Source organism: Coturnix japonica, chromosome 3 (assembly GCF_054131305.1).
Source record: "Coturnix japonica strain WE chromosome 3, WE-NBRP24, whole genome shotgun sequence".
Lineage (NCBI taxonomy): Eukaryota > Metazoa > Chordata > Aves > Galliformes > Phasianidae > Coturnix > Coturnix japonica.
The window spans coordinates 45,217,177-45,240,131 of record NC_140665.1 but is presented as its reverse complement, the minus strand read 5'-3'; the positions used below and the strand labels follow the sequence as shown (position 1 = coordinate 45,240,131).

The 22,955-nt window shown below is 38.2% G+C and overlaps 1 long non-coding RNA gene across 1 annotated transcript in view; it reads left to right on the top strand.

The window, feature by feature from the left end:
- The window catches only part of LOC146761387 (uncharacterized), a 30,757-nt gene extending 9,340 nt beyond the window's left edge, over positions 1-21,417 (top strand). The window contains exon 2 of the long non-coding RNA XR_014943997.1: positions 19,645-21,417. This is a non-coding gene — a long non-coding RNA (uncharacterized LOC146761387). The remainder of the gene's footprint in view (positions 1-19,644) is intronic.
- The last annotated feature ends 1,538 nt before the right edge of the window (positions 21,418-22,955 follow it).

Below are 22,955 nucleotides of genomic sequence, written 5' to 3'. Positions count from 1 at the left end.
TTACTGAGGTACACTGCATGCACCTGAGCTCCTCTGATCTGGCCCTGTGCTCTTACTAGGGACCCAATCACTGGTTCAAGCTGTGGCTTGGCATTTCTACTTCAGGAAGAGTGCTAGTTATGTCAGCATAGATTCTTAATATTTATGCTATTGTTTTCATTACTAATTTACTCATATGGACTAAAAGAAATGTTACTTATAACAATTCTTTCTTTTTCTCATAAAGAAAAGCTTGTCCCTTTTACAGCTCATTACTTTTAAAATAAATTAGAACAGTCAATTGTGAAGATTGGCTTGATTTTTGATTTGGAAGAGGTTAATTTCAAGAAATACACGCTAGAAATTTCATAATTGAATATCTGTTTTGATATTCTGACATCGCTCAAAAAAGGCCAGGTAAAATTCTACTAAACTTTCAAAAACATTCAAATTTGAGTAAACAAAAACACAGAAGAACATTTATGCCCCCTAAAATACATACACTTAATGATAATAAAGATGTCTAATAAGATGTTTAATAAAGATGTCTCATCAACCATGACATGTTTTAATTTACAATCTGCTTAATGAATTCTGACTCTATATAACATAGAAGGAACATTAAATCCATTGAAAACCCTAGCTGAATTTGTATCCATAGAAAAGAGATGACTGTTCTCTCTCTGGAGAAAAAAAAAAAGGGGGGGGGGGGGGCCTCTCAAAATGTAGTTTAGATAATTTTCTCTGAGAAGATTGATATACACACTAATGAAAAAACCTTCTGAACTTTTGATTTGACCAAAAAAGATCTATACTGCTGAAAGCATTCTTGTTCTTCTCACATGTTTCAGATTCAGAGATCACAAAAGAAATATGGCTAAATTCAAGTAGATTATGGTGCAGTCAACAAGTATACAGTGAACAGAGTGGTGTGTTTAGGCTAGTATTGTACAGGTTGCATAACTAGAAGGATTAACATAGTGGAAAGGGATAATAAGAAGCAAATGGAAGCACTTACCCACATCCTAGGTGTGCAGAAAACCTCCAAAAGAAGAAATTGCAAGAAAGAAAGCCTTCTCCAGTGGCAGTCAGCCCTTAAATGAGGTCTAAGACAGGTCTAAGACAGGCAGCCAGGCTCCACCCCTTCTCGTTACACAGCTGAATTGCCTTCACCTGTGCTCCTGTTGTTGACTCAATGCTTGCCTCAGGTGATCAATCAGTGGTTCAGGCCATGACAAAACAGTTCTCATACAATAACTTATTCCCATAAAAATCTTCTGTTTGTGTAGCTAAAAGGAAATAAATGAAATTGGGAATGGCAAGAAATGATAATATCTTTGATTAAAAATTGCATTAATAATCATGATGGGATTTATTACTTCTATCTGTGAATGGTAATTGTTCTATAGAAAAGTAACTATTTCACCTATATTTAGGTACATCTAATGTGCTAACACCAAAAAATAGTCTTTTTTGGATGGTACATCCAGCCTGTCTTCTGTGGTAAATTATGACACACTTTCAACCAGAGACAATAATTTCTCACTGATGAAAATGTTGATTTACAGTTTTTTCCCTATAATTTGTTTTGGGCAATAAGTATAGAAAAACAAAAATATGAAGGAGTAACGTGGAAATAAGTAGAAAAAAAATATGAAGGAAAAAGAAACAAATTAGAGAAGTACAGATCTCTAGGAAGATGTACAGATGTAGATCAGTGGAGGATGAATTGAACTATAGGGAGGTCCATTTAGAAAAAGAAATGCTGGGGACAGTACGTACTAAAAATAATGAGAGAAATGAGGCTGAGGAGAATATTCATATTAAATAAGGCTTCTGACCTTTGAAAATGATGCATTGGCAGAGCTGAATGGTACACATAATGTTATTTCCTAATCTGCATTATTTCATAATGTGTTTCCCTTACTCCTATATAAAACAAAAGACCAGCTTTGTTGGTTTTATGAATGCTCAGTGTGCCATGAAACATTACATTTATTACATTCTGACTAATCTAGCCTAGAAAGTGGCAAATTTTCTTCGATTTTTCAGCAAAACTCTCGTTTGGGTACAGGGAGGTGTTAATTAATGACTTATTCAAAATGTAATAAAATTAAATGTATGGCTCAGGACATTCACATTTTGAAAAAAGACAGCTGACTAGGATAAATTACTACACTCAGAAGACTTGGAAGTTTTGCCACTTCTTGTAAGCCAAAAATTTGGCCCATAGAAAGGAACAGGTTTAATTGAATGTACAAATTTCTGGTTTTAGATGTGTTTGGACTGGTTCTGTATGTGTTTGTTTAAAGTTTATTCTATGAGAACAGCATGAATTCTCCAAGCTTTTGATATGCATTTCCAAAGATTTACATAAATTCCCCCCAGGTAAATCATTTGAACTTGAGGAAAGCATTCTACCCAGCTGTAGATTTTAAGTAAACATAAATATTCCAGGAGTATATTCACTCCATACTCTGGCAGAGTAGGAATACACAATTATTATTAATATTGGCTTTGTTACCTCAATTAATGCAAGGACTGCCTTAAAGATTGAACAGTAACTGAAACATAGAAGTGTATCCTCTTGCTGATTTGTGATGCTATCACAGGCAATTTTAGAAATGCCTCTTAATCATCAAATGGTTGGATGCTTCATTTGTTTTGGTTCATACCCTTGTGTTTCCATCAGGATCCCAGCACATTCAGCTGTTATATTCTTAAGGTCAATCACACAGTATCTTCTTCTTGGACTTTAGTTTAACGCCTCAATACTTCTGTTCTGAGTACAGGACAGAAAGTACAGGACAGAAAGCCTGAGCACAGTCTGTGTAGCAGAAATGCATTTTCCTGGACATCTATCAAGAGAATCTTCATTTTTGAAGCAGGGGAGGCCAGGGAGGTGTGCACTTTTGGGTTAATACAGTTACCCATACATAGACATAGTCCACCTCTTCCCTTTCCTTCTCAATTTCTTGATGTGATCTTGGGACTTAAAGTTTAAGAACATTGATTAGGAAAAGCAAAATGACAGTAAGTGAATGTCATTGCTACAGGCTCTCCAGTAAGCTTACTCTCCAGTACTTTACTTTTCTTAAGTAGATGTTTCTTTTCATTGATTCCAGAGACCTGGAAAACCCAACCTGCTAACACTAATAGCATATACAGTGCTAGATGAACAAGTCCCTAATTTGATAAAACCACTATCCTAAAAAGAAGCAAAGAAAATAATCCTGGGAAACCAAGCAATACTTGAACTGCTAAGAAACACAAAGATGTTTCTTGCCTGATTGAACACCTGTTCAGCTGAGCTCTGAATTTCTTACAGAACTGAATAATTTCCAAAGGGTGCCATCTTTTACCTCAAATACGTGAGTCTTCAAATACTTTGGTTTGAAGACTGATATAGAACCTCCAGTGGGCAGAGAGAGAATTTTGAAGTAGCAGATGACTTGAGTCTCCATACCCAAATTTACCCACTGAATGTAAGCATCAAATAGTTAGCAGTTTACCATTTGTTTCTGATAACATGTAAAGGATGTTCTAGCCACCAATGATTATGAAGTTACTGAACTGGTTTGTAAATATCATGAATGTCTAAACAAAACATAACATGATTGATCCATGAGTCAGCAAATACTCTGTCTCCTTCAGACTCAGTCTGTACTATGATTCTATGATACTCTCTGTACAAGAACTAGTTCAATACTTGTGTGAATAACACCCAGTGTATTGTGAAGATTCCTTGGAACTTTGAAGGAGAAAGGCCCAGAGAAAATCTCAGTGATTTGGCTTGTTTCACCACTCAGGCTTACCTGTGTTTCACCATACATAGATTATTGGAGAGAGCAGCTCTTCCAAAATGAAACATAACAGTGGGATTCCCATTGCCTGAGACCATTTGAAATGTTACAAAACCCATAATCACAGAGAAATTTTTCAAACAGTGCAATGAAACCATGGGGATAGCTGTAAGCTTTTTTATTAAATGCTTATATTTCTTTCATGAGAACAGGATGTCCATAATTTGGAATTATTTTCAGGAAGCTTATTGCCAGATCACAGTGATATTGAATATCATAGCAGACTGCCAGAAACTTAGTGCTTCTTCCATCCTCTGAGTTTATTAAGGTATAAATATTTCTGGGGATAAAATGAAAATTATGCAACTGAGGGGTGATAAAGTATCATTTTACTATCAGTGGCTTGAGGCTCAACTCACTGGCTTCTGTGAGCTTCCATCTTCCTATAATCCTTTAACACTACCAATAATAAGTTGGCCATATTAAGGCAGGACTGGATATAAGCAAATGGATTCAAAGGAAGGTAGAAAGCACTGGTCACATCAGATTGTCTGGATGGCTGGGATTCAAATTGAACTGTATAGCATTTCCACTTCTCAGGTAAGTGTTACTATATACATGTTGCCTCTCTGAATGTTATTCACTTCTCTGTTAAAAGAATAACTAACCAGCTAAGAGTAACAAAAAGTATCTGAAGCAAAGTACTGCTTTCAGTACCTAGAGAGAGCCTATAAACAGAAGGGGAGTCAACCCATTGAAAGGGTAGACAACAGCAGGACACGGGGAAATGGTTTTAAATTGAAGAAGGGAAGATTTAGGTTGGATATCATGGGGAAGATCTTTACCAAGAGAGCGGTGAGGTGCTGGCACAGGCTGCCCAGAGAGGTTGTGGATGCCCTGTCCCTGTAGGTGTTCAAGCCCAGGTTTGATGGGGTCCTGGGCATCCTGGTCTATTATTAAATGTGGAGGCTGGTAACCCTGCCTGCGGCAGGAGGTGTTGGAAGTTCATGATCCTTGAGCTCCCTTCCAGCCTGAGCCATTCTGTGATTCTGTGGTATTGCACTAGGAAAGCTCTCGAACAGCTCAGCAGAAGCAGCACTGAGAAGTTTAAAACTGGAAACTTTCCACAGATTCCTGTGCTCTTTGGGCTCCTGCCACCTTGGAATGGTGGAAAACCCTTAGCAGGTTCTGAGAACAAGACCAGAAGGCACAGGTCTTGATATCAGGTCTGGTATTTGCCTTTGGAGAAGCTTGCTGTGTTTGTATTTGTAGAGAGACTTGGAAGCTGTTTTAAGAAGAAAGTATGTCTTGTCTTGGAAGATACTTATGGATTGAGGTTATCAATGTTTTATTTATTTATTTGTTTGTTTGGTGAGAGCAAATGAGAAAAAAGTCTACATAAGAATTTTCACACACACACACACACACACACCCAATAGTTTTTGACTGTTCCATGCTGATAAAAGTTCTCAAATTCAGTGCATGTGAAATAATTTCCTGGTCCAGAAAATGGGAAATTTGAAAACTTGACACTATCACTAATTTCAGTTGTGGAACTTTCAACTCAGTCCTCACAGTTAACATTGGTCTCAACTTGAAACCTTCTTTCATCCAGCCACCCATAAACTTACCCTTATGCTTTGTTTACTTTCCCTTCCTCTGCACTTGGGTCAGGTCGCATATTTTTTTCTCCAAACTGCCTGGTGAAAAGAGTAGAGTCAGCTGTTCTCCGCTCCTTGTATTCCCATGGTTCCTGTATCCCCATGACTAGGGCCAGAGCACCTCATAAAGGAAAAAGAGCAAAGGCAGGCATTTCACTTAGCTGCAGAGTCCCAAACTGTTTTATTTTCAGTGTGACAGAGTGGGCTTGTTTAGCTGGAATCTTTAAAAAAATTTCCATTGAATATGAACATTTTGAAAGACTTTTGCTGTCTCTTTGAGCAGAGTTTCCCCAAGGGAGAATGCCTTTGCTCCTGAATTAGCTCCCCAGAAACACAGTGGTGTCTGAATTTCTTAATGGAATGGTTGAAAGTAGTGTAGGAAATTTTCCCTTAGGCCGAAGGTCAGAGATAGTTAATTCTCCCTATCCCCATCCTTTCACCTCTGCCCAACTTTCATTCAAAAGAAGACACACATATTGTAATGCTAGAGCTTAATGGGAAAAAATTGGCACATCTATAAAAACTGAAAGGCCTGTCTCTGTTTTGGAAAGTATAGATCATCTTGCATTTAGGGCTTACTGGTAGCTTGGTATATATATGTGTATATAAATATATAAATAATGAAAGGAGTTTGTTATTTAAACACATGCTTATCTCTAAATATTGGAAACATTTTAAAAGAGAAAGCCAAACCAAAACAAACAACAGAAAGAATACTCACATTATTTTATTTCCATGCTATTTTCTAGTTAGTGATAACTATCATAGACATCATTTGATTTTTGGTTATGTTTTCCATTGGCCACTACTGAAAAGCAGCTTTTCAGGGTCTCTCAGGACCCCTGTAGCTGAAACAGACCCAGGGCTTCACCTGGGCAACTGCTAGGTGGAAACTGCATTCAACACTGCCCTTCATCTTATCCACTGTACATTGTCCAGAGACTGCTGGGCTGATTCTCACACATGCAATGTCAGCATCCTTTAATACTGTTATAGAACACTGAATTAAATGCTGGTAAATAATTAATAAAAGGGAAATAGTAATAGTGTTTTCATCATAGCAAGGATTTTGTGTGTTAGAGAAGAAACAAGAAGTCAGCAGGAAGAGAAGATCACATCCTTTCTTCATAGTTGGTGGTCTGATACAATTCAGAACAGTTTGATGGATTTACAGGCAGCATGGTGAGTGTCTGAGGGTGCAAGGTGTGAGGACCTTGTGGAAAGGAGGCTGTGTCTGAGGAGTTGGTGGTGTTGCATAACCACACTCACAGAGTGCGTCATAACGTGTGACATGTGGCAGCAGAGCAGCCCTAAATAGCTCTCAGCATCTTTTCTCCTCCAAAGGTTTTGAGGAAATTTTGATTTTTCAGAGTTATGTTTTGTACTTCCTAAAATCACCTGATAATATGGCTCAGACTCCACCAGAGATCATCTCTCTGAATGGTCTGAGAGTTTCAGGGGAGAGCAGTAGGAGTCTTGCTCTCTGATGTCCAGATAATAAAAGCGTACTCTTGGGACCATGAGATGAATACACATTAATTAATTCTTATGTTAAAATTGACCAGTGTCCTTTCATGACCTCATATGTAACAGAAGCTAGGAGCTGAATTCAATTCTTCTTGCCCTAAATGCCATTATTAAAAAGCTGTCTGACAATGACTAAAAATTTTTAGTGATGAAAGATCCATTACAACATATAAAATATGTTTTAACAATTAAATATCTTTTCTATTAAAATATGAAGTTTGTTCATGAATGATCAGGAACATATCTGGTTCTGTCATTCTCTCAGAATTTTATTCATTTGATTGCAAGATTTCAGAGACCTTATTACTACATCTCTCTTCTTCACTTACAGACTGATCAAGTCACTGTTCATCTTTACAGGTCAAACATGTTGTGTTTTTCCAGCTTTTCTCTTCAGGATTTGTTTCCACTTGATCCTCATTACTCTGACCTCTCTTCAGTTTTTCTGCTCGCAGTTTGATTTGTAACACCGAATTTGGACAAAGTATTTTGACAGTTGCTGTGCAAATGATTTGTACAGTGGAAACATTACATCAATAGAGCTACTCAATAGTCTATCTTTTTTTTTTTTTTTTTTTTTTTTTTTTTTCCCTCTCCAGAACTGCACTGGCTATCTGTGAATGCTGAGATCCATCAGTCCATCAGCATCCTTAATCCCTATAAGCACAACTTCAGTCTGGAGATGAGGAGGCTTGGGGAAGACCTAATTGCTCTCTAAAACTACCTGAAGGGAGGTTGCTGTGAGCTGGGAATCAGCCTCTTCTCTCATGTAACTGGTGATAGGACTAGAGGGAATAGCTTCAAGCCACGCCAGGGGAGATTTAGGCTGGACGTTAGGAAATACCACTTCCCTGGAAGAGTGGTCAGGCACTGGAATGGGCTGCCCAGATAGGTAGCGGAATCACCAAACCTGGAGGTGTTCAAGGAACATGGTGAAGTATTGGAATAGGTTGCCTGGGGAGCTGCTGGAGTTACCATACTGGGAGGTATTCAAGAAATGAGTAGATGTGGCATTGAGGGACATGGTAGAAGTGGGTTGGACACTATGATCATAATGGTCCTTTTCCAGCATTAATGTTCCCATGATAACACAATCTGGATTTCCAACCAGTGTTCAGTAAGAGCATAAGATCTGGCTGTTGGTGGTCTCCCTGGGGGACCCTGGGCTTCCCTCACAGTGCTGGGGCTCAGGGTGAAGACAGGAAGGTAGAAGCCACACTAGAGGAGTTTGCTGTTTTGCAAGCTGAGGCTATGTGGACAACACTATTACTTGGGGTACTTCTACTGAGGCTGCGGATGGCAGACAAGAAGAGAAAGATGACTGCTGTTTCAGTGAAAACCATAATGATCAAAAATGTTTTAGGGTGCAGCAGGTCAAAAACTAGTGACTGTGAGCTCAGGGCAGAGACTGAGGCAGCGAGAGAGCAGAGAGAAGCTTGGGCCATCTCCCCTCCCTTCTTCTCTAATATTTCCCTTCTCTTCTAACCCAACATAAACAATTTTTTCTCCAGGCGCTCCTTGCAGACAGCATCAAAGCTGTGCATCCAGAAGGAAAAGGACTGCTTAGAAACAGCCTGTAGCTAAACTGTCCTGGACAAATAAGTGTATTTTCTCTGTGTTGGTTTCACCATTCAGCTTCTTACAGATGATATTTGCCTGTTTCTAACTCTTTCTTCCCTCTCCCTTAAGACTACTTTCAGCACACCATTGCTGTCTTTTGTAGCAAACAGGAGATACTAGAAACACAACAAAGAAAAAACGTGGAAGCGTTCTACTACTTGCTTCCAGCCCTTCTCACCACTGCCCCCCAGCTTTATCTGCCATGCAGCAGCACTCTTACATTCAACATTTCTCAATACTCTCCTCAGTGAATAAATGTTAATTAAAAAAATAATATGAAGATGGAAATCAATGTTCATTTATAGAGAACTAAGCCTGAATGGATAAATAGCTCTGAAATTAAATCTAGATCTAGAAAGGGGCTTGGAAGAATTAAATATTACAGCAGAAAAGGAAGAGCCAAATTATGTTTGAACGAAGGATCAGAGAGAGCGTGGTTAGAAGGATATGACTAGATGGCTTGCAGGGTACTGGTGACAATGGTGAGAGGATGGGGATACATCAAGAACAGCTAGTTTCTTTTCTGGGCTACACTGTTTCAGTTAAGATTTCCCTTGTCTGCATGCTCTCGAACCCTACAAAAGGCTCCTGATGATTTCCAAAACCTGTTCCTTTCTAGTTCTTTAACCCCCTACTGATCTTTGCCCCTGAAGGTTCTTCCTTTCAAACAGTAAAAGATTTCTTATTTTCAGGATTTCCATCTAATCAGAGAAACATATACTGAGCTGATTCCTTGCACCTTCTCCATCTGTTCCTTGCTCTTTCTAATCCCTAAAAGAGAGTTTCAGAATATGACACATTTCCACTGTGGTATGTGAATGTCATACAGAGGGCAGTGCTGTCTCTTCACAGGCTCTCGTGCTTCCAAATGTTTCACTGCTCCTCTTGAGAATGATTTGCAGAATTTGCTATTTTTTAAGCCAAGGAGAGATCCACTACAGGGATTAATTTATCCTTGCCACCTCATCTTGAGAATGGAGACACCAAGCTTAACACTTCTGAGACAAAGTGGAACACGTTACATGTTCTACAGATTCACTTCTAAAGGAGGAAGAAAGTGTTTGAGTGGGCTTTGCTTAATAGAAGCAGTCTAAAAAGAACACCAGGGCCACTTGAAACAAAAACACCATGTTAGAAAGCAGTAGCAAAGTTGTAATTATTGCCTTTCAGAAAAGGGCTTTTCAAATTACAAACAGTGAAAAATTCTGTTTCTCAGTGAAAAGACCTAGTGTCTGCACCATGCTTTGGTGTTCAGTGCATCAACACCTGTAAAGCAGATGAGCAGACAAAGCATTGCATTTCCATAATTCCCTTATTGTTATACACTGCAGTTTCTACAAAGGAAATAAAACTTTTCACTGTGAGAAATGCCCTAGCCTCTTCAAGTACAGGTCTCTGGATGCCCCATGAAGTCATTGTTAGGATGAACCTAGGGCCATGTTCTTCCCTCCCCTGGCTCCTGTGTGTTTAGTGGCTCCTCAGCAGGCTCCTTCGTTATTGTGGAGTGAAATGCAGTCAACAGACTGAAGATTAGAGAGTTGAAAGCAGAATGTGACATATCAGTCCAGTCAGAATCAAGCAAATGACATCTGATTTTCTCTGCAGAGGAAATACTCTAGTGACAAACGTGCTGAATGTATGGCACACACAGGGAGGTATTTGATCAGTTTGGTTTCCTACTTGTCCATCAGGTGTTAGATTTATGTTCAGGGCAGGAATGGGGTTAGGAGGGAGGTCAGTTTCACCCTGAGCTGCCAGAAAAAGAGCAGGAGGTGGGCAGAGATGTTTCCCTGCTGCTGGCTATAATTGCCTTTTTCTGTCCAAAGCAGGAGCACTCCTTCTCCTTCCTTATATTTCCAATAGCCATCACATCATGGACCAATTAAAGGTCAGCCAGGGGATCAGGATGTTTAGCCTGGGGAAAAGGAGGCTGAGGGGAGACCTTATTGCTGTCTTCCAGTATCAGAAAGGTGCTTAAAGTAAGAGAGGGGCAAGTCTCTTCTCACTGGTGACAGGTGACAGGATGAGGGGAAATGGCCTCAAGTTGCACCAAGGTAAGTTTAGGCTGGACATTAGGAAACACTTCTTTAAAGAAAGGATAGTTAAACACTGGAATAGGCTACCCAGGGAGGAGGTTGAGTCACCGCCTTGGATGTGTTTAAGAGCCATTTGGATGTTGTGCTCAGATATATGATTTAGCAGAGGGTTGTTAGAGTTGGGTTCTATGGTTAGGCTGCCTTTGGAGTTGATGATCTTTCCCATCTGAGTAATTCTATGATTCTATGATCATGTTCCTACGTGGTATTCTTTTGCTGGAGAGTAAAATGGATGTTCTGGCCTGAAATTAGACAAGGGAGATGCAGCCTGTCCCGTATTTTCAAGACACAGCAGAACTGGCTCCAAAAAAGCCCTCAAGAGCTAGTAAATTATGATAAGTGAGCTCTGTCCACTGGCTTGGTCTACCCAACAGTATTATTAGAATTATGCAGAAGACCTGCACTACCAGGAATTTCTGATAGTTAGAGATGACTCCACTACAGAGATACATGCAGTGGCAAGACTAGATGATCTCCACAAGTGCCTTCCAGCCCCTGCCAATCTGCGGGCCTCTGTTTGAAAAAAGGAAGACAGACTGGTGGGATTCATCATTTTCAATACCAATTCAGCTTTCATAGGAGACACTATCAGTGTTTTTAGATGATGGCACAAAGAAAAATTGACTGCAGATATTAACAGCTCAGGAGATTTAACAGGCTATCCCATTTCCACATACAAGCATTTAATTTTTCTTCTTGGCAGCTTTGTAGAAACAGGTGGAGAGGAAAGCTCTGGGCTGGCTTAACTAGTGTTTTTTGACACAGCCAAATGTCAATATTCAGAATTGTGTCCTGTAAATCAAAACCTCAGAACTGAATGGTACCAGTTTTGAGGAAGCTTTAACAGAGATCCAGATTTTACAGATGGCTTCTATCTTTATGACGTTCTGTTAAAGGACAAGGGGTTGAACATTGATGAACTCCAGCATAGTACTGAGCTGTACACTGAAATAATCTGAAATATGTGGGTGAGAAAAGAAAGCAGTGAAAAACATTGCTCCCAAATACAAAAGAAGCCTTCCCTTGCGCTGAAAGTTAGTAGTGTCCTAGTAGTCAATTGTTCTTATAAAAAAAGTAAATGTTAAAATGGCTGGCAGAGCAAGAAAGTTGTTCAGGTGTGCCCAAGACCACATACAATGAACAAAAGGGAAGATGCCATTCCAGCTTCTACTAGTGAAGGTTCATTGAACACTACCAATGGATTTTGAAGCCTTTGGATATTGTCACAAGCAGTCCAAGTGGAAAAAAAAATCAAAGCAGTGACAAAATAGTTCTCTTCTGAACAGCCTCATGAGAAATAATAAAGCAAAAGAGGGAGTTTGAGCTACATCAGAGACGAGTCAAAAGCTGTAACAAAAATCTAGTAGCCAGAATCCACTGCAGTACCTTGTGCTACATTCCCATTCATCTGCAAGAATCCTTCACACAGCAGTCAAATGTGAATAGAGCTTTGTTGAGCTTTTGATGCCCCAAGGCCAAGCCCATTAACAGTAGGGATTGCATATGTCCAACCCCTAACCCCAACCCCCTCCCCCCCGCCCCCCCAAAAAAATCTCCCATAACTGAGCTGTGCTTCTGCACTAAAGACTCATTTAAACACAAAGTCAGTTTCATTCCAGTTCATAGGTTTTGAAATGAATAGAGGTAATGTAACACATGCACATCCTAGGACACGTATCTCCCAACCCAAATGTTAAGAATACACTTAAACAGCTAGGTTAATAACAGCTTTTTGTAGGCTCACTCAGGCTAGGTTGTAGTCTTCAGAATCGTAGAATCATAGAATTTCTCAGGTTGGAAAGACCCTAAGGATCATCACATCCAATTGCAACCTAACCATACTACCCTAACAACCCTCTGCTAAATCATATCTCTGAGCAACACATCCAAATGTTTTTTTAAACAAAAGCCAGTAAATAAACTCATTCTCTCTCCTGACACTAAATACATAAGGAAAAGAATACTGAGATACTGGAAATAAAGTACTAGGGAGAAAGTCTCAATCCATAGTTAGAGCATATAATCCAAGTCCATTTCCCCCGATCCTGTAAGCCTCTGTGGTAACCCTGGACAAACTGTTTTAATGGAATCTTCAGGACTATAAAGGTGCCTCTAACCAACTGATTTTTATCTTTTTCAGATACAGTTAGTAGGAATTAAGTATCTAAATATACAGTTCCTAGCCTTCTGGTAGATCAGTGTCTCTTCACTAATAAATAAGAGTGGTATGTTCTCACAGCACAGTTAAGGGAGTAATTATATTCATGTTTTGAACATAATGGACACTGCACAGACATTATACACTGAAAAAACACTTTGCAGTCACTTCCTCTCTGCACCCTGAGGGTACTTTCCACATAGACAGCATGGGTATTAAGTCAAATCAGTCAATTGAAAAGTCTACCTAGGCTAAATGAAAACATTTATTCCTGGTGTCCAGGAAGATATTTTGTATATTGAAAAACTGAGCACTGAAAAGCAGGTATCTTGGTAACATCTAGAACTGACATTCATCATAATTTTTTTGGATTTTTGGAAAATCAAAAATAAAATCATCCCCTGCCTTGCTAGCTGTGAACGTCTGTGTGGTTATATACAGGTAGTTAGAAGAGGATCATCACTGGCTCACAGTTTGCCAGTCTGCTTATTTGCAAGTTATTTCAATAGCTTAGAAAATTCTGAATAAGGACATTCTTGCCAATGTAGCTGTGTTCATTGTGCTGCCTGCAGGCCATCCATTCTAAAGCCAGAATTTAAACATTACCTTGGCTTTGTCTTGGTGGAGTTTGAGTGTTTCATCATTTAGGATCCTGTGTCATCAATCTATTTACAGAATCATAGAATGGTTTTGGTTGGAAAGCACCTTTAAGATAATCTAGTTCCAGCTTCCGTGCTATAGGCAGGGACACCACCCACTAGACAAGGCTGCTCAAAGCCCCAGCCAGCCCAGCCATCCAGGCATCCTGGCCATTCATGCATATAGGTTTTAAACAAACCAGGCCTAAGGAATTCAAATGCAACATTTTAGAAGGGCATACAGTAGCTTTTAATTATGCTGACTACACTATGTACAATCAATGTCATGGGGAAAAAACTAGTAGAGGTTATAAACTGTGATATATGGCAGGTCCTCCTACGTGTCAACTAGTGAAACACCTGTTATTGTAATATGTAAATTTTGAAAATTAAAAAAAGGAAATTATCCTGATAACATTTTCTAATAACATTTTAATTTTTGACAGCAACCCTGACCTCTCTTTTTTTCTGTCTGCTCTATTCACTTCGTCATTCTTTATAGATGATAGAGATGCTGAAGAGAAAGTCTTTGCTATAGTTACTGGCAAAGTTGTAAGGACAGTGGTGTAGGAAATATAAGAAATCTTTGTTCCTAGCTAGGATATTTTTGTGTACATTTACTCAATAACTTCTATTATTTTAAACTGTCAAAGAAACCATCAGAATGATTCTTGCTATGAGAAATAGATCCCTTTTCACTGTAACTAACCTACATCCTCATTCTATTATAAAAATGGATCCATATAAATATGCTAATGGCTTTACCTGAGGCAGGCATCTCAAGAAAGGCTAATTGAGTCTGATGTACAATTTGAGTTCAGAGCATCCTATTTCAAAGTATGTGCAGATTTCTATTTTTATACAGCAAAGAAAAAACTAATGAGCTTTAGACATAAAACATTTGCTATCATCATGCAGCTGCTGTATGCCAGAAATGCTGACAGACTTGTAAGTCTGTAAGAACCACATGACACAGTATGATTCACAATGATTTTGACCTTTGTCTTGTTTGTGATTGGAAACAGTCAAAATTACCAGAGTCAACAGAGTGCAAAATATGCAGAGTAATTGGGTTTAGTTATCTATCTCTTTAACTGTATTTCTGTGTTTCATCATTCTGGTTTTCATGTGCACAGAAGTTACTGAACCATTCATGCATGCTCATGTGGAGATGTAGATTCAGTGCATTTGACAGCTCAGGAAAGTCATAAAGAAATGTTGCCAAACAACTGCACAGAAGATGCAAGAAGCATTAGCTAAACTGTCAATAAGAAGCAAAATTAATGTAAAATATCAAATTTGTTAAGCTACCCCTGTGTAAACATGAATTTATCTTAACAGAACAGCATATGGATGTTTGATGATTGAGTTTTCTTCTATGACAGCGTGCTAAAAGTATAGATCAAATTAATATTTTTCTTTCTTAACTCAGTGCCTCTAAGCACAGCACCAGGAATTATTTGTCAAGGGCATCCTAATTTCAAGTAACACCCTGATAATATACTGATTTCTTACATACTTATGATTACCTCCAATCTGGCATCCAAATCAAATACATGTGGAAATACTAGTGGAATGTGACTGATGTACCTAAGTGGGTGACAAACACTAATATTACGGCCAAAAGGGAATTAGAAATACTGGATATATATCAGTGTGAATCTTCAAAAGTTACTGACATTCAGGTGGCCATAGTCATTCTTGGAGCATCCCTTCCTTCAGTACTTGCAAGGTATCTAGAACTATTTATTGACTACCTATTTATTGACTACCATGGTGTGACATATCAGTAAGGGTACTCATATTCCTTCAAGTGGAATTTTATTTTCTACCATTAGTGTTTTCAGTATACTGATAGTATCTAGGTAGGATTTTCTCTAATGACATGTCAAATAACTTTTCTTTATTTCAGGTGTTATGTAATATGAAAAAAATGCAAGAAAAAGCATGTCTGAAGTCTTGTACTTCCTGAAACAGGGACACTATGTTTTCCTGAGGTGAATTCAGTGCCAGAGTTTGCTGTGGTGAGTAAGGAGACAGGCAGTCTAGGGTTTTCAGATATTGCAACTCTGGATGCCTTCCTAGAGTGTTAAGAATCTCAAGAGCAGAATGTGATACTATTGCAGTTATCTAAACAACACTGACCACAGCAATTTATTTCAGTGTGGAGGGGTTTTATAATCACTTCTTGTTAGCAGATTATCAGATTATATGGCACAGTCAAAGATAGCTAACTCTAGCTCAGGAAGTACCTTAACTCTTCTTATCTTGATGGCATAACCCTTCCAGCAACATCATATGTGGCATGTAGTCGAACAATGTTGGACACTCCATATTATGAAAACGTGAAATAAAATACAGGTGATGATGATTATTGACACTAGAAAGTTCAGAATCCCTGTGTGCTTCTGAAAGAATTTTTAAGAAAAGCAACCTGATAGATGTATTTGTTTTTCAAATATTTGCTTTTGCTTTGTTCTATACAAAGACATTTGAGTACTTGAGGGAGAACATTTGGAGTCACCTCTCTCTAGTTTCTATTAGTTAACATTAAAGTAAGTGGATTGAGAGTCATACTATGTTTATATTCTTCTGGGAATCATGTCTGTAAACATAGGTTTATTTAGCTTTGGCTTAGAACATTTTGTGTAGCAAACCTGTCTCTTAATTGTTATGTCTTCAAGTCTTTTTTTTCTGTAAACCTCTCCACATGTGCTGACGTTTTGCATTTGTTCCCTCTTAGACCCAGCAGCCTCCTTATTTGTTTACTAGAGAACTCAAGAGAGTTCATTCACATAGTCATTTCTTTTTATTTCTATACATTCTCTGGCTTTTGCTTCATGCTTTTCCCTGCGGGGTTCTGTTCATTTATTAAAAAAAAAAAAAAAAAAAAAAGCTTTTTTAAAAAAATTTTTAATTTTACTAGAGTCTCTAAGCCATCATTGCCTTGGGTACTTTTCTATTTTGTAGGAACTAGCTACGACTATTCATGTATGAGCACATATCTTCCACTTACTGAACTCATCCAGGTTAATATCACAGTCTCCTTGCTACTACTCCCACTACTTTGTCATTAATCAATATCCAGTTTATTTCCCAATCTCTAATCCAAAGTCATGGTCCATTTCTGTTCTTTGCTTTTCCCTAATGAAGAGTGATGGGTGAAAATTAGGAAACATATAACAAAACACGATATTTTTCTATATATTTTTTGTTTTTCTTTTTTCTTTTACTTATCTCTCCCTCTAAAATCCCCAGAGCAGAATAACATCATGTATACTATAATTTGCAGGAAATCTTACTAAGTTTTTCTAATCTTTCCCTGAAGTAGCTGGCATTTTTCAGAGAACAGGACAAACTATGTAGAGGAGGGTTTCCCTTGGGCATATAAAGTAAAAATATAGAATAAGAAATCCCAAGACAAAAGTCAGTTATGCCACTTCCTAAAGGCTTTAGCACGAAAATACTCTAGAACACATTATTTTCTAGTTAAAGCTTCCAAAATCCTGTTTATTTGTTTCATAAGTAGTGACTTCCTGCTAAGGAATATCATACTTGTTATGTGCCTTAATGATGGATGAGAACCTGTCTTTCTTGGCACTGTGGAAATAGGCCCCAAAAGACATCTTCCTCTCAGAGCGCTTAGTCTGAGAGAGAAGACTAATAAAAGAGTAAATGTAGTTTTATTGATCAACATATGTTCTGAGCACAGTGTTGTGAAAAGCTTATATGCATGAAAGCAAAGGAAAGTTATAAGGAAGATGGTGAAGAAAAAAAATGAAGCAGCTCTGTGATGAGTTTCAGGCCAGGGAGGAGCACCAAGATGCTGCTCTTGAAGGTTAACAAGAAAAGCAGAAGCTATGATTCTGGATATCTGGAGATCAGGATTTTTATAACAAATAAGAACAAGTGCATGCGGCAGACATGGGCATCAGCAGTTTTAAAGGAGATAAAGCACCTTGTTCAAGGAAACACAGAATGGAAGCCCAGTGATGGGGTGCATAGGGGAATCTTAATGGTTAATGTCACATCAGGAAAATTACATTTGTGGCCTTCAAGGTGGATGAGTGTGAGGTTGAGATTGCATTTGTTTGAAGTGATTGAGATGTGAGACAGAGGTCCTTCTCAAAGGAGGACAAGAAAGGTACATTGTTAGAAACTTAATGGAGGAAGAATTTAAATTTTTTTTACAAAAAGAAGTGTGAAAACTTTGCAAGAAAGCCAAGTTGAAGGTGATGAATTCTTCACAGAACTAGAAGACAGAAGGAGGGTTTTAGCCATAATGAAAAACCATGTAATAAGTGCAAATTTTATATAATGACCTACTGTATTAACAGCTTTATTCTGTTTTCTGTTGTGTAAATTATTTCAGCATAAAGAAGGCTAAGGACAAAGAAACAATCTTTTCTTTGACGAGCACGCTTCCTAGGAAGAAGTGTTCCAGGGATAATTAGCCACGCACAGATGTAATTGTTTTGGATCTGTATAGTTGATGTTAGACAGATCATCTTGTCAGTTCTGTCACACTAATTATATTAACATCTTATATTTTTTCATGGTTAGAATTTCCTTATGAATAGGTATTAATTCTTCTGTCTAAACTGAGAGTATATCATGCCAGCATGTATCTAAGCTGCAGACTGCTAATACTATCCAAACAGATATGAGAACATATGTATATATGTATAATAAACATACATAAGTATATTCAGTACTAATAATATTCAAGTGAAAGTACACGAATAGCTCCCTGTCAGGCTTTCTCACTATAAAGAGTACTTCTGTTCTATCAGATAGGCTGCAGTTTCCTCAACAGGTCTTATGAGTTCCCTCTTGAGTATATCACCATCTGAATTAAGTTTTTTGCTTTGTTCTCTAACATATTTTTTTAAGTAAAGCAATAGAAAAGGCTTACTTCTCTAGTAAAGAAAAAAATCCTTTTCTTCTTTTTTTTTTTTTTTAACATAAAATATGACAAGGTATACAGAGGTCTAGAGTTTCACAGAGGCAAACAAAAGAAGACAATTTTGAGCTTTGATTATGCATTATTCTAAACTGAACAGTGCTCTGAAATGTGAAACCGAAGCTCCAAAACTGCAGACTGTTCTTTTGTTTGTAGACTAGCAAAAATGCAAGTTATTGCGAGGGACTAGAAGAACTCTACTAAAGGTAGAAATAAGAACATTTTAGTTGTAGTTCAATAATAAAAGGATAAAGTTAAAATCAGATTCTGCAAGCTCTCATGTCCATGGTTATCTATAAAACTGTAATCAGTTTTAGAGATTTTCATGCAGCTGTTCAGTGGAATAAAGACAAATATATGCACAAACATTGGCAGCACAGGAATGAAAGAGGTCGCAGTACTCCATAGAAATAAATTTCTTGAGTGTAAGGATATTTCTTGTTTTTGATGGTGTTTCCCCTCAGTTTTCCATTCTTTCAGAACATATCAGAGCAACACAAGCTTGAGAAATTGTGGTAAAAATACTTGTACATTTGTTAAGATATGCATTTAGATACATGTTTTGACAAGTTTGGAACTTATATTTTGGAGGATTATTTTTCATCTCTTGTTTAAAATAACATATTTATTTAGCCTGAATCTCTCATCCTGCTATCAGTTCCAGCTGCTTATCAAAATATGCTTTTGATATGTGCTTTTACTGCTGCCACTGTTTTACATCTATTTATCCTAGAACACTAAGCAGTTTAAACTTCCCTTTCAAAAAGCATATCACACTGAAAGCTTTAACTATAAAGTTATTCAGTTATCTAGTATAAAACAGAGGGAACATACCAATGAAGCATAATAAATAATAGTAATGCAATAAACTACAAGATATCCTTTTACTTGCTTGTAGTAAGATACAAGAATCTATATACACACAGATACACAAAATAATCCTCTGAAATACCGAGCCATTTGATGAAGAATTAATGATGCCTTCCAAATGGGGGTTTTTGAGATGAAGTATCTGTGTTCTGACAAGGCTTGTTTTCTTTCTAGTTTCTTCATAAAATAAAATCATCAGCTGTTTCTATTTCTCAGGGTAAGCATGCATAACAATCCATATTTTCTACACCTGTTCAATATTTGTGTTCTGAAACCTTTAAAAGCTAGAATACTAATTACATTTGTCTTTCCCATGCTATTTCTCTCAGGAAATACAATGTCATCAGATGCTACATGAACTCTCTACAAAGCTTGAGAAATTCTGTGAAAAATCCTTACAGACACCACTTTCACAGAACTGAATTTCCAGGAAAAGCAAGTCATGAGTCTCAAGATATGTAAGATATGTGTAACAGGGTGCCCTTGCTGACACTTCAGTGGGGACAGTGGGACCTTGAACTACATAATGTACTGGCCAACTCAAACTCTGCTTGGCTGGAAACAAAAGAATGTAAGGGATGAAGTACATTTTTTAAAATGTGGGTGTGGAGAGTAAGAATATTGCCAGGAGGAGTCAAATCTTGATGGTATCAGTTCAGTTTTATTCTAAACGTTGGCAAATTAGAAGTTCCACAGCTTCACCTCTTTATTATGGCAACCCTCATTCCTTCTAGCTACCCTTCCTATCTGTTCAAACTGGAGGCCCTTCAGTACAGAGGATCTCTGGATTGTCTGAGAAGCTTCCAGGTCAACAGGGGCTGGTGCTCCCACTGGGACTAATCTAATATACTTTTGATGTAACATTTGCCTTTCAAATTCAGCTCTGTCCACACTTGCTCTGAAACAGACAGTTAATTGAGGGTGATAGCTTTAAGAAAACTGTATCTGAGAATTACACTTGACAAAGTAAAGACGATTGGCCAGGTCTCTTTCCTGCAACTGATGAAGACTGAGAGTAACTCAATTAAGAATAACTGAATTACACCCAAGTAAAATAATGGAAATGCTGACCTTTTGTATAAAAAAGTGAACTTTTGGCAGAGCAACAAGGACATGGACCATATCTGAACTAAAGATTTCTGGTGAGATGGCTGTAAAGCCAGTTGAGATGAGAAGTTAAGCTTGAGATGAAGGTTGAACTGAATCACTGTATTTGTAGGGGTAACATTAGATATTAGCAAAGTGAAAAGAGAATGACAGTGCAGATTAGCCTCTGGAGGCATAATTGGTTATACTATTTTAAATGATTTACATGGGTGGTTGGCAAGGAGATGACAGCACTGGACTGGTAGTTTGCATATGAGATGGTTTCTTCACAGAACCAGAAAATGAAAAACCCAGCACATTCATGAAGCGCTGAAAAGCAGGCATCACAAAAGCATTTTGTAGCTTCTATCTTTCCGTTCAGCTTACCTCTGCTCAGAGGGTAGTCTATTGACTTCCCCCAGCAGCCATACCCTGGTTGAGCTATGCACAGCATTTACAAAGCATTTCATACACCCAAACGTGGCTTCTCAGGTAGACCTACTGTATGAGAGCCCAAGGTAGGGAGAAAGGATATACTGAGGGACCTCAGCCTTGGCTTGTGCATGAGTTCAAGCACAATGCTGCTCAGAGAAAAAGCTTCTGCTGGTGGTTCCCACGCTCTGAGAGGAGCTGAGGCAGCTCTGGGCTCCATTCTAGGAGGGGACTGATGCTCTTCTAGGCAGTCTTACAGGCTTCTTTAGGCCATACAAGGAAGGCTGCCTTTATTTTTATGAAAGTGTTTTTTGTTTGCTTGTTTTTTTGAAAGGTAGCCACCTCCTATGCAAAGTTTGTTCATTTACTCTTTTCCTTCAGACTAGAAACATTCTTCAGTGCAGAACTGTATGCAGCCCCTGGTTTCCCCTCAATCCCAAAACACACTATGTTTATGCTTTGTTAGTAGTGCGTATGTCAAACACCACAAAGCACTGCTTCAGCAATGGCTTTCCTCTGACTCAGTTATGTTTGAGCCTTCCTATCTGTGTTTGCTAGATATGTCAATAAAAAAATGAGTAATTTGTTCTGTGTCAGCTATTTTAACGCAAATTATGGTAGCTGTCAAAGATGCCCATTAAGCTGAGAAGCCTACAAGTGCAGCTCTCACTCACCAGAAATTACATAGTAACATATCATTTATGTTATTGTATTAATACAGCTGTCAGAAACTAATTCAGCATGTAGGCCTCATCCTTCAAGGTAGAGTATATGCCTTACAGAGGAATTTAAAACCTAAATGTAAGGTAAAGAACAGAAAATATCTGCTGAGGAGGGCAATCGGAGATAACAGTGTCTCAATACTAGTCAGCCTGAAAGGAAGCAACTCTAGTCTGTCTGCTGCCTGAATTTTAACAAGCATACACTTTTTGTCAACACTGAGACAAAAAACAGTTTTGAATGAAGGCAACTTTTGGAGGCCTCTTCTAGATGAGAGGAAAATATGAGGAGAATGATCTTATTGGCAGACTTAAGGAAAGGGTCAATGGCAGGTACAAGGTGACAGTCTAGGCAGGTATTTCACAACACAGAAAGGGAGATAAAGATTTTGTAGCAGATTATAGCTGAGACGACAAGCACTTCTGTGATAATTTTTCCTTAGCTGAGTAGCTCTTCCAAAGAGTGAACCAAACCTCTCCACCCTCTTCAAGACAGTACTGACAAGCCAGAAAAAAGTACTGTTAGAAGGTGAACAAGAGATTTATCTATGGGACAGGAAGAGAGAAGATGTAGCCAATTTATGGATGGTTATGCTGGGAATAAAGGAAAAACCCTGATGCAGCCTTTGGATCAAAGGGAGAAGCATTGTAAAGAATGACAAGGGAAGATGGTGCAGTTTCTGCAAAATAAAAATTAAACTGGAGAAGGATGAGGATTTCTGCTTTGAGGATGTGGTGGAAGAACATTTGTGAAGAGAATAAGAAAGCCAGGACAACAGTGAGATGTTATAAAACACAAAGTAATCTAAGTTACCCAAGGTAAGCAGAAGAAATTACACAGACTAGCTGTGTACCCAGCTTCAAGGCTGCAAGGGGGTTGAAGGGATATAAACAAGATTATTGCTGCAGTTCATCTGTTCCATGCCTGATTTGTCAGCTGCAGTCATTATTCTCCATGGCATCATCACAACCACCACAGAAAATGACTGCAGTTTTACAGAGTGAGGTGTATATGAGGAATACACAGCAGGAAAAGATGAATCTGTCATTAACAATCTCCTTTCCTGGTGTCTATATGCCTTGAAAGAGCGAAAAAATCTGCTCAGAGGGAAAACATAATATGTGGAGTTGTCTTTACATGCCATATGCTTTGTATTTTCAGAAATGTTTAATTATTAATTTTTTACAGTTTTATTTTACAGTTATTAGTTGAGGTTTCACCTTTACTCTTGGACTCATAGACTTCTATCAGCTCTGCAAACCTATGCTCAAGTACAAAGTCATGTCCTCTATAATAATAACAACCATCAATCAAATATAGGCAACTAATCCATGAATCACAGCATAGCACGGCTCAATTTCCAATCTTTGTGCTGGTTTTACAAATGAGAACACTACTAATA